At 45.5% G+C, this 21,666-nt stretch overlaps 1 long non-coding RNA gene across 1 annotated transcript; it reads left to right on the top strand.

Annotated features, from left to right (window-relative positions):
- Positions 1-19,356: 19,356 nt before the first annotated feature.
- Positions 19,357-19,683, top strand: LOC148027669 (uncharacterized). Its single transcript, XR_015692628.1, has 2 exons — positions 19,357-19,477; positions 19,558-19,683. It is a non-coding gene; the product is annotated as an uncharacterized LOC148027669 (long non-coding RNA).
- Positions 19,684-21,666: the final 1,983 nt, after the last annotated feature.

Genomic DNA, 21,666 nt, shown 5'->3' with positions numbered 1-21,666 from the left:
AAACTTGGATTAAATATTATCTCTCTTACAAAATAAAACACGATATCCTTTTCTCCCCATGCCTCCTTTATTGCTTGAACAACATTTGTAATTGAATATTTGAACTCTTCTAGATATGTGTATGTTATCCTTTGTTGCTTGAAGAGAGTTGGAAAGACATCGAGATGTTTCCAAACCTCCATCCTTAGAAATGCAAGCCGTGGTGTGCTTGCAATGTTTGTCATTATTCTACACATCTCTCTCTAATACTCCCATGTAACACTCATATGTTTTCTTGTATAGTTTCCTAAAAAGTGTCTGGCTTTTGAGCCTCCCACAGAGACATCAGCCAAGACATCTCTTGTTTTTCTTGAAAGTGTTGGATCTTTTCTCAAATGGACTTGACCCCCATGAAAATCCATTTTCAAGAGTAATGCCTCACATTTGTCAATATACTTATCTGGTAAAGACATGGCCTTAATCGAGTATGCATAGTCAAGATGCAACCCGAGAAGTTTGTCAATTATTATAATCTCTACATGCAAAGTACAAATACAACCATTTCTAAGAGGAATTTAAAGAATGGAATCCCATATGTCTTCCATGTTTTTAAATTTACTCAAGTCTAAAGAGTCTCTAGTTGGGTCTCTTATTGTGGGACGCAAGCTACTCCAATCTTTAGAGCCAACAATTTTCATGCAATAAATACAATGATATTTTGCATTTTTTTCATTGCATATTTCAAACATACATTTGATAGTTTTTAAATCGACACTCATATGTAATTTCATGTTAAAACTACAAACCCCATCAACATTTCTTCTTTAATTTGAGACTTAATAATGTTTGGAATACCTGTATGAGTGAACAACTATTTCAATGTTTGATGATTTTCAATTGGTACTACCTGAGTTGCACCAACCCACCAAATCTCCATCTTGAACTCAAACTTAGGCACTAGTCCTTGACCTCCACCATTGCTATAGTCCAATACCCTGTTCATGATGCAAATGCTGACTCTTTCCATCTTTTTTCTTTTTTAAATCTGTGCTTCATCTAACTTGAAGGCAAACTTCAAAACACCATGACATTCCTCCATTGTGAGTTTATACATGTGGACCATTATAATTTGCACTCTTCTTAGATTAATCCATATATTGTTAAACACATTGTATTTAAAAATAGATTTTCTTTTTGGCTTTTTGTATGGCATAGACCATTCAATATGAATGTATTTCCAAAAAACATGTGAAATTTTACGATTCATAGTAGTCCTTGCAACCGATACTACAAGGGCCCAAGGCAACCCAAATGCACTTGTTCTATTACATTTAAGATTTTTTAACTATAATCTAGACATAGCACGATAACCTTTTCAACTAATACCCATATGAAGGGGAGCTATGGATCTCTACCCTGAGACCTACGAATCGCTTATTGATCAAGCGTTTCAAGCCGAACGGCCATGGCTACCTCTCACATAGCCAACGCGCAATGCCTACCTTACGGGTATAGTGAGCTTATCTTGGTGCTCGATCGAGTTCCCTCCTCTCTCTTGCACTCCGGTAGCTCCACGATCCTTGCGCAAGCTCAAGCACCCTCAAGCCCTCTCCGTCAAGCTCCATCCTCCATAGCCACACGAGAAAAGAGAAGAGAAGAGAAGATGAAGAGAGAAGATGGGGAGCTTCTTCTCCACGATCCCTCACTCTCACACATTCACTTCCTCACTCCCTCACACTCCCTCAATCCCTCACTCAAGCACAAGCAAGAAGGCAAGAAACAAGAGAAGAAGAAGAAGAAGCTTTGGCCACACACAATAATGAGCTTCTCATTCACTTTTCAACTTTATATACAAAACCCTAAATCCCTTTTGGGCGGTCATCCCCTTATCCCCTTTTTTACATGGCCAGCCGTGGCCTAGGCCATCTTTGCATGCAATTTGCACATGAGTGAGCCTGGCACTCTTTTACAAGGATTCGGGAGTGCTTTCACAATTAATGGTGCACTTTTACTCTTTTCTTTTCTCAAGGCGACATTGAGGCCTTCTAGAGAGGTCGTCATTCAAATTTTTCAGGGTCTGACTTCCATTGCTGGGGTGCCTTTTCCTTCCTTTGTCGTGTGCCCTTTCAGTTATCTCCTTTTTCCATTTTCCCACTCCTCTACTCCATTTTCCCGCTCCTCTCTACTGTGGTAAACATTACCCCTCTCAGGCTAAGTGCCAGTCCCATGGCACTATGGTGGGGAGTAGTGGGGTAGTTGGGGTTGTTGCTAAGTGGAATTGGTGCAAAAGGTGCTGTTGTGAATGAGAGGTGATGGAGTTTGATTAACGATGATTGGGAGAGATTCCGGCGTGCTTTAGACTTCATGAAGATGCTCGGCATTTCTCACACAGTTATAGCTCCCATTCTGCGATGGATGATAAAGGTTTTGCATGGGAATCTCTAATCCTTTTCATTGCCAGTCGGCTGTTGAGAACCATGTAGTCGTGCATCCCGTGCTGATCCAAAAGCACTTAATCAATAAGCAATCAGCAGATCTAGGGGTTTGAACATGCATTTGGAGAATATGAGGTTCCAAAATCTATGCCAATGGTGGGTCCATCACTGAGTTTTCCTTCTGCTTGATTTGGTTCAGTCATGGTAGTCATCAACAGGCAGATGGTCGGCTACATCAAGCATGTTGGTCCATCCAACCATCGGAGTATGCAAAAGCTCCTGAAGCTGCTGTAGTGGTGTCCTGTTTGACTCAGGGAAAAATTCCTGGTCATTAGCGGATGTCGTGGATGATCTTCTTTAGCTGGGTAGCCATTCACTGAGTCACGATCATAGCCTGCAAGAGAAAGTTGTGCACTCCCTAAGGGGTGTGTCTGTCTCACGGTGTGGTGTAAGTGCATGTGTAGTGGAACTAGGAGATGGGTCTAACCTTGGGTAAGCCCTTGGTAACGTCCCATGCTTGAGGACCCAGTTCGTGTGTTATTGAAGGTGCAGCGCAAAAATTAGGGTGACAGGTCTAGAAGTCCTACCCTTGATGTGCCGTAAGCGTGAAGTGGGGGAGGGGCTAGGTGTAAACCCTAGGTGTAGTGAGTGAAGTGAGCCCTCATGCTTTTTTCTTTTCTCTTTTTCTTTTTCTTCTCTTTTTTTTTTGAAGAATTGCATATAAGGAAGATGTCCTGGCTAATGCCCATCACCTTCAGCTGGATTAGAGGCGGTCGCAAGCATTGGGATAGGAATGTGCGACTTTGTAGATATTCTTTAATACCCGCCCGGGGCTTCAGAGGTGTGGATGATAAGAAAGGATGATTGCACCTCGTGAAGCGGGTAATACTCATATCCTCTAATATTTCTAGGCAAAAGGAGGGAAGCAGGGTTGCCCTCATCATTAGTCTAGTCATGGCTCTACTATCTATCCCTAGATTAATGCCAAAAAAGAGTGGAGGGAGGTGGGCTTCCTCGACTGTGGGTCTCTGCATTAGTAGGAAATTGATAAGCCTAAGATAATTACAGGTAGTTAAGAAGGCTGGATCTGGGCAAGAAGGAAAATCTACGAGGAAGCGGTTGATAGATGGGAGGAGATCCTCTAACCTAAAGACTAGGCATTCCTCGGGGCTCTAGGCATTAACATTATATATCTTAGGAAAGTCAAAAGCTGCATGAATATTTCGATCATAGTCAACTCCATGACTACGGGGGTAGGGCATGTAGATGGGGTCATTGCGTTCTTCAAGGAACGAGCTGCAGAAGGGGGTCCAGGCATCAAAATTGGTATCCCAAATCCTCCTCCGCCACTTCGGCTGTGCCTCATAGCCTTGGAAGGTTTTGGGAACCCTGTTTACCTTGTCTTGCTAGTAGTCTTCAGGCTCTTGCCTCCATCTGATTATTATGAGGCTTCTTTCCTCTATCCACCTGTTTGCAAGATCATTAGTAAGATCCTTGATCTTGGCTAGAATACCTAGAGGCAAAGCACAGTCCAGAGAGCGTAGATAAGCAAATGAAAGTTCAAACGGCCTCATCTGGAACTCCCGTTGAAGTCATATGACCAATTCCTGAGGCCAATCGATAGGATGGGGATCCCCCCATAGTAGCACAAGCTCTTCAAGGAATTGTCTTGGCAGTGATCGTGCTCTGCATTGGGCTTCCTTTGCTAGTTTTTGTCTTCTTCTTCTAGCTGCCACTATGCGCTCGGGCATATGGGCATCTTCGGGCTCTTCAAGCAGGAGGTCTGGTAGAGGTGGACTGGGCATTCTTTGTTGCTCTTCTTCAGCATCCTGCTCAAAGTCCGGACCCTCTTCAACATTCTGCTCAACAATTGATGGAACCGCTTGTGGTGATGGTGGTGGCTGCTCATGCTCTTCAAACCCAAGTTCCTTAAGCTCAATAGTGGAGAGGCCAGCATGGCGTAGGTAGTGAAATTGCTGCTCTTTTGTGATTCCTGTGCCTGTTGGAAGCTCCCATTCTTGAACGCTATACTTTCATGCTCAGGTGGTCAGTTCTAGCTTCTTTCTTACCTTCTCCACTAAATCATTGCCCTCCGCCTGGGTGACGTGTAGTACTATGCTGAGGAAGGTTTGCCTTTGTGTGTTGGCACAAACATCAGCAGCTTCTGCCCTGGACTCCGCAAGCACTCTCTCGCACTCAACCACCGCCAAGTGTTCTGTTAAATCCCCAACTCTTTCAAAATTGTTTCTTTTCCACTCACCAGCTCTCTCGTCCATCTTTTTTCTTCTCTCCTCTAGCTTATTTGCAAAGGTTGTCACAACCTGCTACTGCTCATTCGTTAAGAACCATAGTTGGTTCCTTTCCCTAGATTTTTGAGCCAACAATTTCTTTTGCCTGATTTGCAATGCTAAATCTTTTTTCTACCTCAGCAAATAGCTCTGACTTTTCTTGCACAAGCTGCTCATGACTTTGGATCTCTGGGAAGTGCAATCTTCTTTGGGTGAAGGCCATGGCCATGAGGGTCTCTATGTCTCCCTTGGTAATCTCCAAAGCATCTTGCAGTCGTTGTGCCTCATTCTGCAGCCTTTGTGCTTTTGCTACGGGAACTCCTGGCCTTTCCTATTCTAGGAACTCTATTTTCCTCTCCAATCTGTCTTGTTCTTCAAGTTCATACCATAGCCGAAAAGCTATGGCATCTTCTTGTTGCTCACTTGGCTCGCCCTCCTGAGCTTCTATATGTATGTACCTTTCCAGTTCGGGAGTTCTCTATTCCAAGTCAGCATACTACTGCACTAGTAACTTCAAGCTTTGTTGTTCTGCCACCAAGTTTTGCTCTTCATCTTCCAACCTTTGTCTTAGGCAGCTCTCATTGTCCTAGGCTTCCTTGGTCTTTGCTTCCAGCTGATCTTGTAGAGTTTTCACTTCCCTTCTTCAGTCGCCTCCTTGCTTTGAAACTTCTAGCCTTAAGGCTACCGAAGTTTCCTTTTCTTTCTCTAACTCCACTAGGGCTATCTTCTTTTCTTCTTTTGCCTTGTCCAAGTGTGCTAGAAGCTCAGCCACATAAGCGTCATAGTCGGCACTAGATGGCATGGGAGTAGGGGCTCTAGTGGTTGATGCCTCTAGCTTCTGTCGTTTTGGATCTTGCCTAGACTCGGCATCTGCGGCGGGCGGCGGGCCTTTTTGCTCCAGTTTCTGGTACAATTTCAGCCACTTTATTGACAAGTAGTTGCATCATATTCATCAATTGAGCCGTGTCTAGAGAGGGCATGGGTTGCGTGGTGGTTGTGGTTGTGGTGTCGGTTGGCACTGGCACAATGGAGGAAGGCAGGGGGTGCAGTAGGAACTTGCCCTTGCCCACAACTATTGGGGCCGTTTCCATACTGCCACTTGCTTCAGCTTCATGGCGGGGACTCAAAGGATTGATCTCTTCTCCCCCACGGGTTTCTTTGACAGATCTACGAGTGGCCTCTGCCAACTTAGCAAGTTCTTTCATTCTTAGTTCTTCGGCTTCCTCCTCTGCCCTTCTTTGCCTCTCTTCTTCTGCCCTCTTTGATTCTTCTTTAATTTTTTTGAGTTCTTCCTCTTCTTTTTTCCTTCGTTCCTCCTCCACCCTTCTTGACTCTCTTTGAGCCCTCTTCATCTCGGCTCGCTCTTCTTTGCTCAATCTTTCTTTCTTCTCCTTCTAGCTCTTGTCACTCTTCTTTTGCTCCCGTGGTTTAGCCACTTGAGTAGATGGTACCCCCGGCTCTCCTTTGTTGCTTATTGTCCTTTCACTCAAGCCTTCTTCCTCGCGGTGAGGTGAGCTTTGATGCACAGCTTGCTCTTCATCTACACCAGCATCCTTGATAGCCTCATGGATGATTGTTGTCAGGACACCGCCATATCTGATTGTGGAGTCTTTCGAGGCACGCTTTTTCCTTGTGAATCGTGCAGTAGAAGCAAGAGACTCCCCACCAGCTAGTGTTGTGGCTGGAGCCAATAGCGCGGCTGAACTCTTGATAGTTTTCTGCACAAAACCGTTCCAATCCACCTCCTTTGTAACTCTTGCAGCGATGCTCTCTAGTAATGGCACCCCGATTTTGTTCATTAAAGCGTTGTATCTCTATCCTGAGAAAAGGGCGTGGACCATTTTAGCTTGCATCTTTGTTGCAGGTTCTGGAATATCAGCCAAACTGATTCCATCCAATGTGTGCACATCATCTTTTTTGACTCCCATCATGGTATATACATCTCTTCTTGGGCGCCTCTCCTTCTTGGACACAAGCCCCAAGGCTTTCTCGATGATAGCTGCATTAAGGGGCACTTGCACCCTTCTTTCCTAGTCACTAGTCCTTACTATGGCCGTGCCACAACTCCTACCTTCATCAAAGCTCCTTAAAAAGTCAGCGCACATGCTGTAATCTACAGCCTGTCCAACCTTTTCCACATACTTTCAGAGGTTGCATCTATCCACCAACTCCTTCATTGCCGGCTCTTCCACATACTTTCGGAGGTTGCATTTATCCACCAACTCCTTCACTGTCGGCTCTTCCAGGATGGCATCGTCTAAATTCAAGGTATGTTTGAACGTGAACTGGCTAAATCCATGTGTCTCAACACTGATCCCATACTTTGTCAGCTCCTCTTCAGTGAATGGAAGTTTACCCCCCTTTTCTTGTCCTGCCATGGTAGGTGCCAGTCATTACACCATGCTAATATTAGCATTGTGAATCGACTCATCACTAACAAAAACCCAAGAAAGAATGCGTGTGACAATTTGCCGTGCTACTTCAGAGGTATGAAACTTGGAAATAATTCAAAATCAACATCTATTTCCTCCTTGCATTCTTTCTTATTACATTCAGTTGATCATTTTCATCCATCACTACACCTTGCTACATCACTTTGCTCCCCCCCCCCCCCCCCCCCCCCTTCCTTAAGTTTTAAAAGAATCCTTCCTAGGATTAGCAAGGGAAGAAGGAGGACTCACATGGACTTTGTGGGGCGAGTTACTTGGCCAACAACCAAGTATAGAGGTTAGGGTTATATTCAAGCTGGGCATGACGATCAAGTTCACATGGTCGTATGGAAGCTTGGGTGATATAGGTCAAGACATCATGAAAGATGTCCCTGGAGTTGAGGTGGCGAGCAATGTGCAGTTCCTCTTCCGTAAGGAATTGGTCAATGTAAGGGTGGGCTAACACATGGTCATCTAAGTGTATATTGCGTGTAATGGCCAAAACCCTAAACGAAAGAGGTGCCACATAAGTAGGGTCGTGTTCAATTGTTTTGATTGCCCTTCTTTGCTCAGCATTGGTCATGATGCGACAGCCTTTTTTCTCCCATTGGAGTAGCAAGGCATACCACAGTTGTAAGAATGAAGAATAAGAGCTGGTAAGCTGCGTGAGCTCCTCTAGCCTTTATTCAGGTGCAGAGCGAGCAAGCTTGCGGTACGAGGTAATTAGTCTTCTGAGAATGGCTTGCTCCTTTGAGATTTTCCCATTAGCGATTAATTTGACGATAATTTTGGGGAATTTGACGGTCATAAATTCATAGTCTTCCCAAGTGCATGGCAACGCACGAACATCAGAAACAAGGGATTCATCGAGAAGTCCTAGGTCAAGCCTTTCATAGCTCCTAGCGAATGTGGTGAAGGTGTTATCTAACTCCTTAATGCATGTCACTATGTCATCTCCCGAGGTCTTAGCAAGATCCTTGGCAACTGAAAGGAAAGATCATCTTTCATACGAAGGCCTAAGACCTGCTGGTGGTGATGGTGCAATTGGGCTGGACAGTGGTGACTCCATTGATGGCATCACAGATGGGACTTTGCACTCAAAAGCACTTTGAGATGCTGCAGGGGTCTCTCGGGGGGGTCACTCATGAATATATGTATATATAATGTGAGTTAAAAATAAGGGGTTTTTAAAATACCATTTTTATACAATTTTTTACATACAAAAAGGTCTCATATAAAGGGGTTACTTACACATTGAATAGAAAAGGATTGTGTTTTATTCAAGAAAATTTCACAGATTAGGATATTTATAAATAGACCATGAACACACATTATATAGAGAATATATATATAGTGAACCCCCCGAGAGGGGGCTCCAGTGGCATAGGAGGTGTGCTGCATTCTATCTGAGCTGGCATGGGGGTGCTCAACTCCTCTGACTTGGATAATTCTGGGGCATCTAGATTTAGATGATAAATGAGTTGGGATTCATTAATCACAACCAGTGCTGGTCCAGCTTGCTTTGCAGCCTGGGCTTTGTATGTGCAAGCCTCTCTAGCTGGAGTGAGGTTGCTTAGAGTTGAGCCTCTTGAATGTCCACTCTTAGGCACCCATATCCAGGGGTTGCCCTCATAGTATCCTTGTGCTCGCAAGAGATCTTTGGTGATCCATTGCGGCATGGTCGTGCATCTACCTCGATAGTATCTGAGCTGCCTCTTAGGCTGTGACTGATAGTTTTTGCGTTTAGAAGCATGTTTCTGCAGTTTACAAGGAGGTGGCCCTTGTCGTTTTGGCACCCATATGAGCGTGGACTCCTTAGCCTTGTGAATGGCCTTGGTGGGCTTGGTTCTAGAAGTTTGAGCATGGGGTGAGATATCACAGCCCTTCTCCCTATGCTTGGTCATAGGCGTGGTCGTAGGGGTCTCTATCGGTGGCTTTGCAATTATAGAAGGATCAAGTTAACCCTTGCTGAAAGTAGTCACTATGCGCACATTGCCTATAGCAAGATGGATGCGATCTAGGTTATAGTTCACATTGCAGTTCCTTTGCTTTTTAAAAGTGCGACCTAGTAGTGAATTATTACCGGCCCCTTTAGTGTTTGGCAACACATAAAAGAAGACTGGTATACTTTCAAACTCGATAGAGACAGCCACTTTGGATTTTCCTAAGAGTGAGTAAGTGTTGCCCCCAAATGGGCTGAGTTTAGCATTTGTGGGCTGTAATTTAGGTTGACCAATGCGTGTCCAATGGTCATGCATCAAGATATTATAGTCGGCACCTTCGTCGATCAAGGCATCAAAAGAATATGTCCATTCTGCCAGTGACCATGATTGGTAGGTAGGCGGGTGCCACTGCTTCTGCATCTTGATCTATCAGTTCGGTAATAGTGGCCACGCAGACATTGACAGGGGCTTCAAGCATAGGTGGCTTGTGCAACGAATGGGAAGGAGGATAGTACTTTTTCATGCGATTGCCATTGAAAAAGCCTATTCCTTCACCTTCGAGCATCTCCAATTCAATATTGCCTGTTCTACTAATTGTATGTACTTGGAAAGGTCCTAGTCCTCGAAATTTCATTTTCTGTTTGTGACCCTTCACGGAGTATAGTAGAATGAGCTCCCCCTAATCAAAGTTGCACTGTTTGACATGCTTATCAAACCACATCTTTCTTTGTGCCTTTCACAAATCAGAGCGTGTGTGGCTAAGAGTCGAGTCTCCGTGAGATGCTCTAACTCCACTAAGCGGTTGGTCCAAGCCTCTCTTCCCTCCCAACGCTCCTGGGCTGCTATCCTTAAGCTAGGGACAAAGAACTCTAAGGATAGAATGGCCTCCGTTCCATAAGTCAGCCTAAAGGGCGTATGTCCTACAACCGTCTTATAAGATGTACGATAAGTCCACAAGGCCGCCATTAATTTGTTATTCCAGTCACTTCGTGATGTGGATACCACCTTCGTAAGCACGTTGACTAGGATTTTATTCATGGATTTTGCTTGGCCATTTTCTTGAGGGTAGTAGGGTGAGGACCTTCTATGAATGATTAGGAAGGTCGAGAGCAGGTGGGATATCACTTCATTAATAAAGTGTGTGCCCTGATGAGGACCTTCTATGAATGATTAGGAAGGTCGAGAGCAGGTGGGATATCACTTCATTAATAAAGTGCGTGCCCTGATCACTTACTAGTTCAATTGGACAACCAAAACGTGAAAGGACCTGCTCCCACAAGAACTTCACAGTGGTTCTAGCGTCATTCTTCCTAGTGGCTCTTGCTTCTGCCCACTTCGTCAGGTAATTAGTTTTGCCACAATGATGTAGCGTGCCTAGGAGTACTGTGCCGCAGGACTAATAGGTCCAATGAAGTCAATGCCCCATTTTTCAAAGGGTTGTCATGCTATTACGGGGGTCAACTCCATCTTATCCTTGCGCACAGGCACATTAGTCCTCTTTGTTGTCGCTCTTCATAGCGGCATTAACTTTCTTGTAATTCACGCACACTCGAATTTTACCATTCTTTTTCATAACAATCACTATAAGTGATACCCAATCCGTGTGCTCAATCTCATATATAAATCTCGCCTTCAGGAGCTTATCGATTTCCTCCTTCACTGCATAGGCATGTTTGGGATTCATAGGGTAAGGTCGTTGCTTTGTTGGCACCACATCTGGAACCATTGGGATATTATGGGTCACAACCCTAGGATCGACTCCTTTAAGTTCCTCCAAGGACCAGGCAAACACATCGACATACTCTCGTAGGAGAGCAATAAGTTTATTAGCCTCCTCATCCTTGGTCAAGTCGACAACAATGAACACAGGTCGAGGCTTCTTGCCTGCCCCTGCCAAGTTGACTTCCTTGACCTTGGCGGGTTCCTCAATTGGCTCACTGGTTTGCCCTTGTCTCTTTGCTCCTAGCAGAATCACCACTCTATCACCCTTCTTAAACTTTTTGAAGCATTTGGGGAGATCCTATGGCTTCTTTTGCCTCTCTACTTTTGAGTCCTTAGTTCACTTCCTGGCTCCTTTAGCCGCCTACGCCTTAGGTGGACTGGCAAGTCCCCTTTGGTGCATCTGACCTTAGAGGGTTGGGGTATTTCGGGATCACTCTCCGTACTCACTTTTGACTCCAAGTTAAACGCACATCCCTCGCTCGAGGAAGGAGTTTCGCCAGGGGGTTGTAATTCAATAGGTGTATCTGTCTTAAGCACTGGAAGTACCAATGGTTACACCACTCCTGCCTGCTCGTAATCCATGGCTCCTATGTGCTCCAACCAAGATCTATCACACTCCATCCGCATGACTCCTCTTTTATTCCAGCCTGCCCTTTCCCTTCTAGGCCTAGAGTCTTCCTTGATCTGTTCGATCGTTCTCCCTTCAGTGTCATATTCTATCATTTCTAACTCTTCTTCACTCTTGTCTCCAATAGAGCGGCAGTCCTCGTACTCCTCATCATCAAAGTCTTGCCCCTCTGACTGCTCGCCATCCCTCAAGCTTTCCTCTCCAATCTCCTTTTTGTCAATAACTAAAGCCCAATTGTATAATAGGTTTAGATCGTGAAGTTTGGTCCATTTCCACTCAAGCTTAGCCAAAAGATCACTTAGGGGTTTTAGATTGGGAGCCATGTTGCCATGTTGCCCTTCAATTTATCGGTCAGGTACTCTATGATTTCCTGAAGCTCGAGCTTGTTGGTGGGGATATGGAATGAGACCGGTTTCCCTAGGTTACATGAGCTTCCTGCCATCATGCAGAGTGGCACGATGGGCTCCCTTGCTGGCATGCTTGGGGATTTAGCAGCTTGCCTATATAGCTCTTCCTCATCTAAGAATGGTAGGTCAATGGTTGCCAAGATGTGCATCCAATCGCACTTGTCCTCAGGGCAAGGGATGTACTTGGTCAATGACCCATAGGGTTTGCTTGCTTATGCATCACCTTTTAGCATGGTTGAGATAGCATCAAGGTCGGCTGGGGTAGTCTTCTAGGTATCCATCTCAACCCTTACTGCTACTGTTCTATTCCCCAAGAAGATAAGATTTTTATCCCAATCTTCAATAACTCGAGCATTCCTCATCCAGGGTTGGCCTAGCAGTATGTTGTAGTCCACTCCCTTCATGACAATGAAGTTCACGAAAACTGCATCCTTGCGATCTTCACTGGCCAATTCTTTAGGACCCCGAATGGTCTAACCTTCATTCCATTGGCCAATGTGACATTGAACCTAGCCATTTCCACGGGTGGATTTCCCCATGCCTGTAGAATTGCGTGGCTCATGACACTAACACCTGCGTCTATGTCTACGATTCCTTTTCGTGTTACATCTCCCAAGGCTAAGATAGGTAAGACTGCATGCATCTCAGTGCCTTCCCAGAAAGCATTGACGTGCAGTGACCTTGGAACTGAGTGTAGCATTAGACTTGGAATTTGTGTGACTGCATCCTGCTCTTGCAAGTCAGCGGCAATGTGCTCCTCTTTTTCCTCCACCCAGTGCTTTAATTCTTGCCATAAGGAAGGGTGCTGCCGAAGCAGATCTCCTAGCCTCAAGGTTATTGGCGTGGTTATTAAAGTGGTGAGGAGGTTGCTGGGTGGTTTCCTTCCTCCTTGGTCAGCACTCTTTGGCCATATGTCTTGGTTAGCTTGCTAACATGCTTCTTTCTGGTCTTGCCTCTGTGGCATCTCATGTGGTGTGGGTGCGTTCCCCGATTGAGGTCGTGACGGTGAAATGGGTGTACTCACACTAGAGAGATCTTCAATTTGGTCTTCCAGTATGGGCTCTACGTCCTTAAGGTATTCATGGGCATCCTTGACCCACTCCTTGACTTTGGCTATAGCCTCGAGTTGCTGTTTGGGGTGGGGGTATTCCCCTACCTTGGCACTCCCTAGTTCTGCTGTCTTAGGAGCTGAGGTCTCTGCCTCTACATCAATGACCCTCTTTCCTATCACTAGCGTTGTAGCTCCCTCAATCTTAAGGGTAATCTTTGCGTCTGTTATCTTTCTCCTTCTCCTCCGGCTTTTCTTTCCCAACGAGGCTATATCCAAGTTACTTGGCCTAGGCAATAAGATGCCTGTCTGTTTTGTCTGTGCTCGCGTCATGACATGCAGTGCGATGGGCGTATCCTCACTGTCAAAGGTCTCCACACCAAATAGCCCCAAGGGTACTGAGGGCACATTGTCAGAACTAGTTGATGGCTTCCATCTAGGACAGCCAGGAAATAGGTGTGTGATTCCACACTCGGTGCATCGAAGGTCAGCTTTGTCCTTGTTTGCGTGTTCCCTTTTTGGGCAGCGTGATGAAATATGGCCTGGATGACCGCAAGTCTAGCATGAGATTGGATCTTAGATTGGTCCTCCAAAGCCTCTGCCTCTTCCTCTACCTAGCACCATCACCGATACTAGTTGGTAGTCCATTAGGACTGGATTGCCTTCCTCATCATAGGATATGTATGGGTTCACGTAGGCCTCCTCTTCACTAGGTTCTTCCACATAGTGAACAGGAGCGTCACTCAGTGGATGGGTTACATAGGGCCCTGGTGGTCTGGGTATGCTTGTTGGATTCATCTCTATTTTTCATCTCTAGCCTAGGAATGGCTGGTCTTCCATCATTTGGTGCTCGAAGCGCCAATTGGGCTCCCCTACCAAAGAGGTTAGGTGGCCTGTTGCCTAAGTATGGAGGGTTGTATTGTTGCACATATGGGAATCTCCTTGGCAGTCTGCAATGTAATGCATCATGACCGAACCTACTGCAATTCGAGCACGGCCTAGATCTAGGATCTTGGCACTCGGCTGGGAGGTGGTTACCGCTACAATGTATACACTGCACATGCGACCACACAGGTTTCCTCATTTGCTCTTGCAATCGTGCAAGCTCCATTCTCACCTCAGCAAGCTCCTAGCCTTGGTCAACACTCTTTCCCTTATCCTGTATGCTAGAGTTCTTTCTCTCTCCTGAAACTGTTGACCGCTCTGGAGCTCTCTGACTTGAACTGTCCCGACTAGTGTTCCTCATGCTTCGCTCCCTAAGCTGATCGTCCACCCTTATTGCCTCTTCAAAGACTCTAGCTAACACATCTCAGTGTAAAGTGGAGTTACTAGCCAAAGCCTTGTAGAGCTCCTCACTTCGAATTCCATTTATAAATATGGTAGACATAGCCTTCTCGTTAGGTCACCCATTTGCAGGGATCCTCTTGAAGAGGCTACGCACATGAGTGACATAGTCCCTTACGTCTTCCTTTTCCCTTTGACTGGCATTCATCAACTGGACGATGAGATTGTCAGAGTACCCTACCTCAGAGAATCTATTGATAAAGAGGTCCTTAAGATGGGAAAAGTTCGTGCGCTAAGTTGCATCTAGACTAGTGTACCAAATTCTCCCCTTATCACCTAAGCACAGACCGAAAGCTTGAGAGCGTTGTGCAAGGTCTGTGAGACCGTTTGCTTCGCAAACTTGTTCAAATTGCTCCACAAAGCTATATGAGTCATTGCTAGGCTCATACTTGTCTAGTTGCTTTGCTATAATAGGGATTCTAGATTGCCCCTTGCATGACCCCTAATCCTGAGAGTAATGCGGTGGCTAAGACTATTGCGCTCTGCTCAGTGGACATATTGTCCATGAGCCGCTTGGCTACGAGTTCACTCAACGATAAGTCAGCCTCTGCTGCTCGTTCTCTCTCTGCATTTGACCCTACTTTGGCTGCACCAGCCAAGGCTAGCACACGCGGGACCTCATACATGTCTACATCTTGTTGGAGTTTCCTAGCATTCTGCTCATGGTTATAGGAAATTATGCTCTCTAGCGCCTTTCTAATCGCCTTTCTTTCCTCTTCTAGGTTTACTACCACTTCCTCTACTGGTCTACCCTGAACTACCGTCCTAGTCAACAAGTCGTACTCATTGACTAACTCCTGCACTAAGACTGGGAATTCTCCCAAGCGGTCCTCTCCTTGTCCGCCTCATGATCCTCACATTGCTCCCACTTCCAGCTCCACAAGGTCGTCGATCAATTTGAGTAGCTCTAACAACGTCCGATCCTTTATGTTGTCGCCTTGTGGATCTTCTTGTCCTCTGAAGGTCCTACTGATGGGGCTTTCAAGCACCCAACTATGTTTTGGGATCTTCTCTTAATAGTGGGTTCCTTGAGGTTATTATATCTCCTGATGAGTTCCTTGTTATTGAAAGCAGTTGTCAATCTTATTGACAAGTTGTGTTTCATGCTTCCTAGTGCTCAGTGCGAAAACATGCTTTTTCTTTTCTTGTAGTGCACCTTTGGTAATAAAGTCAAAAGTGAGGTGCGGATGTAGGAAATGCTCAATGCAAACTCCACTCTTCCCCTCATGTTCGTAGCCTGATATGGCTCTAAGCGCAGGTTCTGGCTGATCTAAGGTCTTACTGAAAGTTCATGCTACATTCTCTATTCTGTTTCAAGGTTGGTTGGTTGGTTGCCGAAAGTCAAGTTCTAAATTCGGTCCGCTCAGAGTCTAGCTGTTTGGGGTGAATCCTCGGTTATCTTGTCTTGTCTCTGGCTTCTAAGGGCTAAATTGGGTTTCGATGGGTATCAAAGATGTGAACAGGGTGGCCAGGACTGTCAGGCAAGTTCAAAAACCCTCTATCTTAAGTTCTGGTGAAGTGGTCCGATTCTCAGAATCGGTTCTCAGAATCGGACCGTCTGATTGTGAAAATCAGACAAGGTGGTCCGATTTTGAGACTCAGGTAGGGTGATTTGATGTTGAGACTCAGACAGGGTGGTCCGATTGTGAAAATTGGATAGGGTGGTCCAATTTTGAGACTGGGATACGTGGTCCGATTTTGGCACTGGGTCCAACTTTGGCACGGGGTCCGATTTTGAGACTTGGACAAGGTGGTCCGATTGTTACACTAGGACCAATGGTCCGATTCTCACACTAGGAAAAGTGGTCCGATCCTTGCAGTTGGTCTGATTCTGGGACTCAGAGGGGCTAGTCCAACTGCGTAGACGGCAGCCCGCGGGTTGTGCGCGATGACTCAAGCTCAGCGCCTACTCCATGGAATCATCCAGTGCCTTCCAGATAGGTGCAAAACACTACAAGGAAATACTAGACACACCTGGAATCACTGTGGTGATCAAATCAAACGGCACTCCAAGGATCTCCTTGCAGCTCTTTCTCTCTCTCTCTCTCTCTCTCTCTCTCTCTCTTTCTCTCTCTCTCTCTCTTTGGCTCTCAAGCTCACTCTCTCTCACAAAGCAGAATGTCAAATGTGGTCTTTCATGGTTCCCTGGGCCTCTTATTGCCCCATCCCAGCCTGATGTAACCTCAGGAGCTAATCTCTCACACTTTTCCAACCAAAAATTTGAATTTGTGCCCGTATTTCCCTGTTTCCAGCAGTAGAGCAGAACCCTTTCTGTTTTTCTTCTTTTTCCTATCCTAATCTTAATCTAATGCAACAAAAATAAAATACAGAGATGGAGATGGATGGTCCTACTCCAATATTCAACAACAAATCAAAATACTTACTTGCTCCAAGGATTAAAACCTCCTAAATCTCCTAAATATCTTGAGCACCGGTTTGGGCTGCAAACCCTACTTCTATGCTCGATTCGATGCGCACGGCGCTCGAGGCTCGATTCCGTCGGTCCCGACAATGGAACCAAAATGAAGGGAAGCTACGGAGCTCTACACCGAGACCTACAGATCGCTTATTGATCAAGCATTTCAAGCCGAGCGGCCATGGCTACCTCTCACATAGCCGACGCGCAATGCCTACCTTACGGGTGTAGTGAGCTTACCTTGATGCTCGATCGAGTTCCCTCCTCTCTCTTGCACTTCGGTAGCTCCATGATCCTTGCAGCAAGCTCAAGCAAGCTCAAGCCCTCTCCGTCAAGCTCCATCCTTCATAGCCGCACGAGAAAAGAGAAGAGGAGAAGAAGAGAAGATAAAGAGAGAAGATGGGGAGCTTCTTCTTCACAATCCATCACTCTCACACACTCACTCCCTCACTCCCTCACACTCCCTCAATCCCTCACTCATGCACAAGCAAGAAGGCAAGAAACAAGAGAAGAAGAAGAAGAAGCTTTGGCCACACACAAGAATGAGCTTCTCATTCACTTTTCAACTTTATATACAAAACCCTAAATCCATTTTGGGCGGTCATTCCCTTATCCCCTTTTTTACATGGCCGGTCGTGGCCTAGGCCTTCTTTTCCTATTTTCCACCGTTCTAGCTTATCCCATTCCAAACTAATGCATACAATTTGCACATGAGTGAGCCTGGTACTCTTTTACAAGGATTCAGGAGCGCTTTCACAATTAATGGTGCGTTTTTAGTATTTTCTTTTCTTGAGACGACATTGAGGCCTTCTGGAGAGGTCGTCATTCAAAATTTTCAGGGTCTGACTTCCATTCGGGGCGCCTTTTCCTTCCTTTGTCATGTGCCCTTTCAGTTATCTCATTTTTTCATTTTTCCGCTCCTCTGCTCCATTTTCCCGCTCCTCTGTGCTGCGGTAAACACCATAGTAGCACATGTTTCTACAATTTCATTTGGGTTTAATGTATCCTTCAAGTCCTTTACCAATTCTTTGAGAGTTGGGCCTCTCAAATCCATATTTTGTGGTGATGTAAGAGTCTTCAAAATATCTTTTTTATTCATGGTCTCTTTTAAAAGATTGATTCTCTCATTACTCTCTTGGATATTAATGCCCGATATGTTAGAGATATATTTCTTTGCAAGATTTAGTCTTCTTTTCTTTACTCTCACATGCAAGCTGGTTATGTTTTTTAATAGTCTCTTCCTCTCTCTGAATCCTATTGGAGTTTCCTTCAAGCATGTTAGCTTGTATTGTAATGACTTATTACCATATTCCAAAATATCAATCTTATTTGTTAGCTTGAAAATGCTTGTTTATGCAATTAATATTGCTTTTTTTAAATTTTGTGCAATTAAACTATATATGTGTAAGATGCATAGTAGCATGACCTTGTAGAATAGCCAAGCATCCCGTTGTAACCTTCTCCAATATATCTTATGTAGTCATGAATATTAAAAAAAGGAGGAGGTTTACGTGTAGAAGGGTCCTTGGGATAAGCATTTCTATCCAACCACAAATCTATACGCTTTTTTCCTTATATTCACAATCAATTAGCCTCCATCTCATGTGTTAGTACTCAATGATGTATACACTTCTCCAAGATATATAAATCATATCTAGTTGAACATTAAGTTTTTACTTGCATGTGTGTTACTTGAAGAGGCATTGCTAAATATTTTAGCAAATCAATCACAAATGAATCTCAGGGTGATAAGAAGGTAAGCACAAAGAAAACAATGGCAAAAGAGAATGATGAAAGAGAATCGTGTGTGAAAAGAAGACACGGGAGCAAATGAATGCGATTTTAGTCCAAATATCTAAAAAATACAAAAACTCTCAAGTTTCAAGACAAAAATGACTGAAAAGGTTCTTCTAAAATCTTAACTAATTAGTAATTTAATTACTTTATTACAAGTGCTTTTTTTGAAGCATTTCTAGCCCTAATGACAATTTACTTGAAAAGAGATGGTTGGTTTGCAAACGTTAACATGTCATTGTAGTCACAAACGAGAGAGAGAGAGAGAGAGAGTGTGTGTGTGTGTGTGCGTCTGAGCCACATGAAAACAATTGGCAAAGAGAGCACAACATTAGACTTCGTATGCAAAATATCTCGTATTAGGAAACTTTCCTTGTCATTCCTAGGTTATACACAAAGCATGGAGATGCTAATTTTGTGCCTGGCCTAAATAGAGGGCATGCTACATCGCACACCTTACAAAAGTGGTGTGAAACAAAGAATGTGGCTTCCCTGTGTGAAAAGACATGCTTGCTTAGTTTGAATGCGAGCAAGTAAGCAGGTGATGGGCATGCTTGGGGGACTCAATCTTGTGAAGCTTGGAGGCGTGGTTGGGGGTGTGTCGAGGGGCCTTAGCAAGGTGTAAGGGCAAAAATGAGATTCCATCGTGTTCCAAGTTGTGAGCATGTCCTGTCCGGTGTATAGGAAGGGGGCCCTTGATAGCAAGATGGGCAGGAGGAGGAAAATGGACAAAAATGTGCTGTCTACAATTGCTTGTGTTCATCCTTCTTGGGTAGGATGTGCTAACACAGCGCCTAGATCCTCCAGGCTGGCATTGTTAAGCCCAATGCTGTGAAAAATGAATGTTCAAGGGCCCAAAGGCTTGGGATGTTAGATGTAAGAAAGCTGATAAGCCTGGCTCTGCTGCTGCTTCGTAGGCAGCCATGGGGAGACGAACTGAGCTGGTCCTTCTTCTGATGGGGCATGCGGGCATGCGATTCTTGTGCGAAGGAAGATTGGGCATGCGGTTCTTCTCAGCGAAGGAAGATGAACATTCATTCCCAAGTGAGTGGCTGCTTCCGTTTCTGAGGCATGGCACGCACCTTCAAAGCCTATCTTTGATCTGATCTCTGCTCCGTCGGCAGCTGCCCGTCATAAGAAAAGGAGAAAGGAGACCTGCTCTGGCGAACGAATTCCCTGAGAGATGAGAGAGAGACACACGCAATTATGAGTGGTAGAAGGACGCCGTCTCACTCGCTGATGGTCTCTAGCTTGGGCATCCACGACCTTGATCTGCGTATCAGGTGATTCTTGTTGCCAGCTCCTGACGATGATGCAGCAGCAGAAAGCATGGCATCCCGCAGCTCCTGAGGTACCACAGGGCCGGACGAGTAGCTCTTCTGAATAATGCTGACAGAGCTGGTCTCTGATCTCTCACTGCTTGGTTCTCTTCTAAAGGCATCATCATCTACATCCTCCACCAGTGGAGTTACCCTGCTCTGTCCGTACCATGAAGGCTTGCGGCCTTTGCTGCTCTTTTTGGCACTACTTGGGGCTGGAGAAGCATCATCTGTTTTGTGGGACAGGGCAGAGATGAAGCAGGCCATCTGCTCCTGTGATATCCTGGTGCTGCTGCTCATCCTGTGCATGGGCAGGAGAAGGTAAGCGTGGCAGGGCTTCAAGTCTGTGTCTGCCGAGATCGGTGAAGGCCGATGGTTCCCCTTCTCGAGCTCCACCAAGAACTGGTTGGGGAATTCCAGCATCAGCTCGGCTGCCTTTAGCGATTGCTCGTAGAACTCGGAGATTCGGCCATCACATGAGTGCAGCACCTTGATGCAGCAATGATCAGGAGAGGCTCTCTTAAAGGCAGGGATGTTTTTGTGGCCAATGTACATACAGTTGCCCATGGCTTATGATCTGAGATATGCAGTAAGCTCTGATGGACTTGAGAGTCTGTCTGGCTGGTGTTGTGATGGATAGATCAATAGATAGACCGTGTGGTCTTATGAAGAGCTCCCAACTACTGTGCTGGGAAGCTGTGAGGAGTCTATAAAGAAGAAGCTGACGCATCGCCTGAAATATAGGTCGGGAGCAAACCACATGCAGCTAATGACTGACAGATAGAGTGTCAAAACATGAGCCAAACTCTAACAGACAGGAAGTGTACAGCTCTTCAATGCAACAGCACATCTTGTTTGCTGTTGCAAAAGCAGCCAATGTGGCCTGGCCATCAAAACAAGCTAGCTTTACCAGAGCTAGAGCCCACAGCTACAATGACAGGGATCAGTCTGCCGCGAATATCACAAAGCTCCAGGCTCCAGCAGTCAGTCCGGTGTCACAGTAACAAGCTCTCGCTTCTCTCACATGGAACTGGGTGGCTTTCATCCCCGGCGATTTGTCTGCAAAGGTGAACTGAACTCATGAAAACCACCTAGAATTGCAGGGCCCTTACCTTTACAAGGGTGCAGGAGCGTGATTGCACTGTCGCGAACGCAGGAAAAGGATGGTGCCAGTGTCTCCAATCACACCATCCAGATGCAACATCTCTGTGTCAGATGAAGGCAATCCAAGGTTGGGACTCAAGTTTGGAGCCGAAGCTTAGGTTCGTTTGGTCTAGACTGGGTCTCTCTTGCAAGGAGAGGTGTCGGGTGAAATGGGGGTATGGTGTAGGGCTTGCTTGTGGGCAAGCTTAGCTTCAGGCCTTTGTGCACACACATTCCTTCGTTTCATTTTGTGACTAGCGAGACAGGGCGATGCCTGTGTTGCAGTGTCTGACCCATTGGAACATGTCATCGAGCCTACACTTGTACATCCCGAGAGGACCAACCCAAGTCAGAAGTCAGTACCGTCCCTCCCTACGCTTGGAGATTTGAAGAGAGCAATTCTGCAATGCCATGTCCGAGTCAAGTCAGCACAAGAGAACAACCTCCCAATTGAACATGCAAGAGAAACCTCCACCCGCAAACTTTTGAAGCTCGACTCTCAGGGCCTTTCGCCGTACCACTCCGTTTACTTATTCGGCCCCCAAAAAAACTCTTCCTCTTGTCTTTCTTTCTCCATCACAGATCTTCTTCCTTGCTCCAATTTCAGGCGAAGGGAAGTAGGTGGTAGAGCACCCCAGCTTCTCATCTAGAGCCAAGGCTGCTGCACTCGACGCAACAATCAAGACACATCCAACACCTAACTAGTATTTTCCTACACACATGCCAACAAATCCTACTAGGAAGCAATCGACTGTGATCGTTTGAACATGT

This window comes from Lygodium microphyllum, chromosome 12 (assembly GCF_053477565.2).
Source record: "Lygodium microphyllum isolate KBCC chromosome 12, Lygodium_microphyllum_v1.1.10, whole genome shotgun sequence".
Classification (NCBI taxonomy): Eukaryota; Viridiplantae; Streptophyta; class Polypodiopsida; order Schizaeales; family Lygodiaceae; genus Lygodium; species Lygodium microphyllum.
The sequence above is the reverse complement of the archived record's forward strand: the minus strand, read 5'-3'. Positions and strand labels throughout refer to the sequence as shown.